Below are 6,695 nucleotides of genomic sequence, written 5' to 3'. Positions count from 1 at the left end.
CTAAAATGTCAGCTTTCATGTTCTTTTTCATTTTGACCACAGTTAACATTGTAATTAAGGGTTGCTTTAGTGGTACTTGACCATCCTGGATGATTCAGGGTCAGATATATGGCAACACAAGGATTTATTTAAGCTTTATTTAATAGGGACAGTGCACATTAATGAACATCTACCAAACAATGATAGGCGTAAACATGCTGGATTATAGCAATGATGCTAATTTGCATCCATAGTCCCTATGCAGGAAACATAAAACAGGACAAAACAAAAGACAGAATCACAGATACAATAAGAACACAAGAAGGTGGTACATTATGAGAGTGAAGGAACATGAGAAGGAACATGAGAAACTAGAGAAAAACAGGGACTCGGGGAAGATGTGGAGAAAGCCTGGAAAGGTGAAGGTGACAGTGTGGTGATTGGAGCACGAGGCAGTGAACCCAAAGTGGAGGAGTGGCTCCAGCAAAACCCTGAAAAACCCAGAGATATGCCTCTGTGGAAGAGGACCCGAGCTTGGGAGAAGAAGAACCCATGGACACGTTCAGACGAGGGACAGTGATTATTCGTCGATCTTATCCATTATGGACAACCCGGACCATCCTCTCCACCCTGTTCTGGACAAACAGCGGAGCTCCTTTTTCTAGGAGGCTCAGACAGCTCCGCTCCAAAACTTCCCGGTACCAGAAATCCTTCATACCCAATACAATAACCTAGTACAATAACTCACAATGCAACAGATAACCTTTGCACATGTTTTCTTTGTTTCGTTTTTGCACATTTTTCTTTTTTTGTTTCTTACCTGAACTCTCTGTAAATAGCTTTTTAAATTTTACCACTTTATTGTTTACATTTATGCAACATTTCTTTTTTCTTTCTTTTTTTATATCAGTCTTATTATTGCTATGATAACGAACAAGTTTCCCATGTGTGGGATCAATAAAGTAATTCTGATTCTGATATATTGCTAAAAGGATGCTGAAAAAAAGCCTACAGGCAGACCAAAGAGGAAGTTCGTGAATGTAGTCTAGAACACGAGGGTCTTGGTGTGAATGAGGAGGATGCTAAGGAGATAGTTAGATTGAGGCAGATGATTTGCCATGGCACCTCACAGTTTTGTTTCTGACTTTGTGAGCAAAAATTACTTTGGGCAGGTGGACATGATTTGGTTGGGTTTGGGGTTTTTGTTTTCTAATTGAAAAGGGTCTCAACCACAGAGAGGAAAGGGGGACAGGTGATCTAGTGCCTCACCTGTAGGCATCTCCGCCATCATGAGCAACTAGGTAAGGGTAAATGGCCAACAGATTGTGCATTGTCAGAAATTATCTCACGCCGTGGAAGCCTGAGCTGTCTGACACAAAGCGGAGGATAGTTGCTTCAGCGAAGTGCATTAACATCTAGTAATGCACACTTCAAAGGCCATTAACCTGCTAATACCATGGTCATGGTCACTTACAGAAGAAAAAAATATTCAATCAGTTAGTACTTGATTCTTGTTTTTTTTTTCTTCAGTTTAGATCGCTTTTTTCACAAAAAGCGGACCATGTGTTACGTGGTGCGGCAAAGGGGGGGCAGGTGAGCCAGTGTTTCACCTGTAAGCATCATGAACAACTAAAATACAAATAAATGTGTTCACTAATCTGTTCTATAATGCTAATTTATATGTATGATGTCTGCCTAATAGCAGACAGCGCAATCCGTATAAACTGGATTGATTGCGTGCCTTCAAGTTTTCTCAGTGTATGCTGATTATGTCAATCAATTGTTTCAAATGTTTGACACAAGTCTACCTGCTTTTATTGAGGCATCTGATTGGCCAGTCTATAACTTGAATAACTTGCAAAAAAGAAAAAAATCATGAAAAAAATTGAATGAGAAAGAACATTAAAAAAGGATCAGAGCAAGAATGGTTATTCTGACATTGAATTACTGGGTAACAGCTGTTTATTTCTCAATAGAAGTCCATGGTTAAAGTCCATGATTTTGGCTTCTTGGAAGAAGTAGGTATGTCTTATTTGGAACACGAGGGGGGACGAGTCACTCAGTCCAGTTCTGTTATACAGTCAAAGTTGTTGAGTAGCAACAGTCCAGTGTGAACACCATCCATATGCTAAATGTGCGTTCAAGAACCTGCGTTCAGCGAGTTTGAAATGCAGCAAGGACTTACAGATGATGACAATATTTGCATCTATATACCGAAAGTGCATTTGATACTCATAATAATAATAAGATATAGTGTTCTGGATGTGCACATGTATACAAGGATTTAGCTTCTTCCCACAACTGCATGTCTGCAACCTTGATCCTCCAGGAGCTGGTGGGAAAGATGGTGTTGTTTTTGAGACACTCCCTCATTCGGAACAGAAAATATGCTTAACAAACAAAGACAGACACTTTAATGTCCAACATTTCCATAAACTTAATAATTTTGACATAATAAGTTAAAGTAAACACCAGAAATAGTCAGAATTACCATGAACTATCACCTTATATGATGATATATTTCAGTCTAACAACAGTTTCTTCTTCTTCTGTGGTTGTGATGCATTATTACTGCCACCACTCCATCTGAAGTTTTGATCAGGATGTTTTTTTTCCTCCACCTTTTACTCTGCCCTTCCTGAGTACCACCTAAACAACTTTGTATTCCTCAGAAACAAAATAAAAAATTTGTAAGCAGCTCTGTTATTTAACTTGTTTATATTCCATCTTATCTTCAGTTTGATGCGTTGACAGATGCACTTCCTTGTAAACACAGTTTGGCGCATCAGCATCAATTGGAAAGATGTCCTGTATCAGTCACGTAAAGCAATACTTGCACCAACATAGAGTTTTGCTTTCTGAGCTCAATGCATGCACCGACACATCTGTGCTTGCCAGACACATTACTAGTTCCTACACTTCCACACTGAGGCAGCTGCTGATACACTTCAAAGACCCCACACCCAAAGAAACAAGAAGCAATGTAGGTTCATCCACCCCAACGCAGTGAAGAAGGCACAGAGCTGTACCCTGGCCTGGAGAAAACAACACCTCAACACCAGATTCTGTTTATTCACATTGAAAAGACAAAGGACAATCATTTAAAGACCAAAATGGACAGATTCTTGACAGGAAAGGGATGTGGCTTAGACGTCAGAGAAGCAATACATGCACATATTAATAGCCCTTCCTACCCTCAACAGACAGGGAGTTGTCAGACACATTTTGTTTCATGTTCATCATGCTGCCCTTTCAATAGTTCCAAAGACAACCAAAACTCCAGCACAACAACACCCAACAACCCAATGAGGGTTTACAGAAGGAGAAGCTATTTATTCAGGTTTCTCTTCATTATTCCACTTAATGAGCCGCTCATTGGCAAGAATGGAATGTGGGTGATGCATCTGGAGGATATATGTGGGGCTTCAACTGATGAAGTCACTTGGATAAGCGGTAAAAGGTCTCAAAGAAAGGCAAATGGCACGACTCGCTTCAGAAGACATTTAATGAGTTATCATCTCTTAATCATAATAAGTGTGAGGAGACAAGTTTAGCTCAGTTCTGTGAGTTCACTCACTAAAAATAGTTTTTTTACTTTGTTGATGCTTCTCCTGTGTTGAAATAAACAGGAGAATCCTTGGACCTTTCCCTTCTACAGCACACAGATCTTGGAGAAGAATTGCTTCTTTCCACCTCAGTTCTGAAACAAACATAGATTTTGATAAATATCAATCACATTTTACTAAACCTAGAATAAAATTTCGAATAAGAACATTGCTTTAATTCTTTAAAATCATACATCAAAAGACATGTCAATGAAGACTCTCATTCATCCAGGTTGGTTCTATTGTAGTAGGTTTACGGGATGTCATCTGGACTTGGTTTTAAGTTAGAAGGCATTTCTCCTCTTATCCAAGAGGCATTGTCAATTCTGAATTATCTGGTCTAAGAGCTGGTATATATGCGCTCATGGGGGAGGAGTCAGACCTGAAACTGGATGGTATTGTCAACTTAGCCTACATGGTTTCGGGTCGTTAATAGTCCTTTGTCCTCAGCTGGCGGTTGGGGAGCCGTAGATGGCAGTGTTTTATGGCAGTGTTTTGAAACCTAAACAAAACAAACCAGTTCCACCTGGGTCGTCAACAGCTGAAAGAGATGACCAATTTGGAGAGGGAGTCACTGGCTCCCCAAAGCCTCTTGGATAAGAGCAGAAACGTCTTCTAACTTAAAACCAAGTCCAGATGACATCCCCTAACCCCTAAATGTCTAAACTGTCTAAATGTAGTACCAAATGAGCAAATTAGCACCTTTGGAAAGCTTAATAACAGAGAAACTGTTACATTGTATCTCAAACTTACAATTAAAGGAACGTTAGCCTGATATAGTTCACAGGTTTATCTGGTGTTAACGTGTGCCATGATTTACCTCTCAGGTTGGTTGCGGTCCTCATGATCTTCAGGCAGACCATCAATTGAGGACTGAGAAGTCTCTGTTTTCTTCTCTGATTCAATCATGGAGATATCTATAATAAAACACAAGAAGAGTTGGACTTCACTAATTTCAGTACAACAAAGTTAAATATTGTTGCCACAGTTCCCAGTGGATTCTGCTGTGTGAGACTTTTTATAACATTTTCAAAGTAGACATCAGGTTCAAGTGCCAGTCTGCAATTAGTTTTAGAGCTAAAAACAAATGTAGTCTGCATCCCATAGATACAGATGATGAAAAAGTCACTAATCAGCGACACTGCAAATCAGTCAATTTTTTAGGGAACTTGCTGCTTCAGATGCAGTAACAGGTTCCTCACAGCTACAGGAAATCTGATAAGTCTGTTCCATGCTCACTAAGTTAAACAAGGATGCCGTGGAGTGTTTTATTTCTGAAACCTTTTGGTGCTCTGAGGATGAAATAAAAAATTTCAGCAGATTTTACATAATTTTGTGTACATCAAAACTGTTTTTATGTACACTGTTTAATACAATAAATATTTTAATGAATTTTGAGTGTTTTAAACAATAAATATTTTGTCGAAACCTTTTGTTTACAATTAAATATACCAGTAGAAATTTTAAGAAATCAGAGCAAGCATGTAAAGGAACATCAAAAGAGAATTCAGGAATAATTCATAAAACAGTTCCTCTTTATTCTTTCATACACATTACTTTAAAAAAGTACGGATCAGCAAAATTCTCTTACAAACCGAATGAACTTTTGTTAGTTTAAGAGAGATAAATTATGCCCACAGGTGAGATGACTGTTGTAGCTGTGTTTACAGTTAATGATTTAAATTCAGTATTTTTAAATTTGCAGAAAGCTGGGCTTTGAGACAAAAACGGACCATCACAGTGTGATCGGTTTAAAACAGCGCTATTTGATAATCAGATATTTGAAATGACTTATTCTGTGTCCATATGACACCAATATAAAGTAAAACATACATAAAATATAAAAACTTAGCTTCACCGTTCCACATCCACAGCCGAACATAGGAGGTAAAAGTAGAAGTAAAGCTAAACTGGTTGTGTGAGTTTAGTCTGGTTGGCCTCTGGGCACAAAGCAATAAACAAATCATATTATAATCATAGTTCTTGTTTTTTGTATATATTTTAAGTTCTATCACCAAAGCTATTAATGATTTTGTAAGACACAATATATTTTTGTTAACTGTGATTCCCCAGCTTTGTTTTTGTTCCTCTTTTTTGCTGACAGAAACAAGACGTTCCATGCTTTCAAGTCGAAACAGTTTTTTCTGCGTTTTCTTTTTCATCAATTGGGTTGATTTGTTCCTTTTGTGACAGTACTATGACAACATAATGTCATATTCCTACACAGTTTACAAATAAGAATAATTTTTTAACAAATAAGAATTATTTGTAAACTATTAATTATTAGTAATTGGAAATATGAAACTGTGTCAGCAGTTTCACACTTTACACAAATTATCAGTTTTATGCAGTGCTTATGCAGTTTATGGGAAATTGTGAAAAGATGGTTGTGTTTTTAATTAACATTGCTATTTTCAGGGATGTCTATTGGTTTAAATTCAGTATTTAGAATTACTGTGGATAGATAGAAAGCTCTACTTTAGGAAAAAACCAGGCCGAACATCCGTAAAAACTGATTGGTTTAAAACATCGCGATTTGATACTCGATGCTCGATTCTGTCCGAAATCAGTTATTAGATTATTTAATATGCGTTCATATGTGATGAACATGAAGGGTAGATGATTATAAAATAAAATAAAACTAGAGTTCTAAACTAATGCAAATGCCATACTATAATACTAGGGATTGTCATTGTGTATGTTTTCTTCTTATCTTCTCTTGCATTTTTGTTCATCATGAACTTTAGTGTTGTGGATTAGAGCGCCAGGTGAAACAAAAGACTAGAAGAGACAACATCCACACAAAAACGTACAGAAATGAGTGACAAGAAAAGAAGGAGAACCTGGAACCACTTGGCTTTAATTGATAATGCGAAAGAGAATTTAGAGTCTGCAAGAAAACAATTCCATCTTGGTTTCAGACTTGGTTTTTGTCGGGTACCGGGGGCCAGGGCGGTTAGGTTCACCTTCACTTCCGGGTTGAGGCTTTTATTTGTTAGGTTCCGGTTCGGTGTTCTGTTGTGTTTCTGTGGACTTGACGTCTTCATCGCCAGCACCTGTTTACTCACCTGTTGTCAATCACTGTTGTGTGTATATATACCTTGTGTTCCC

At 37.8% G+C, this 6,695-nt stretch overlaps 1 long non-coding RNA gene across 2 annotated transcripts; it reads right to left on the bottom strand.

Annotated features, from left to right (window-relative positions):
* Nucleotides 1-3,033: 3,033 nt before the first annotated feature.
* Nucleotides 3,034-6,509, bottom strand: LOC105356019. 2 transcript variants are annotated; one of them, XR_910307.2, is made up of 3 exons: nt 5,418-6,509; nt 4,405-4,501; nt 3,034-3,679 (listed from the first exon to the last, which is right to left on the bottom strand). It is a non-coding gene; the product is annotated as an uncharacterized LOC105356019 (long non-coding RNA). The 2 variants fall into 2 exon arrangements; XR_910308.2 differs by having other exon boundaries at nt 5,443-6,509.
* Nucleotides 6,510-6,695: the final 186 nt, after the last annotated feature.

This window comes from Oryzias latipes, chromosome 16 (assembly GCF_002234675.1).
Source record: "Oryzias latipes chromosome 16, ASM223467v1".
Lineage (NCBI taxonomy): Eukaryota > Metazoa > Chordata > Actinopteri > Beloniformes > Adrianichthyidae > Oryzias > Oryzias latipes.
The sequence above is the reverse complement of the archived record's forward strand: the minus strand, read 5'-3'. Positions and strand labels throughout refer to the sequence as shown.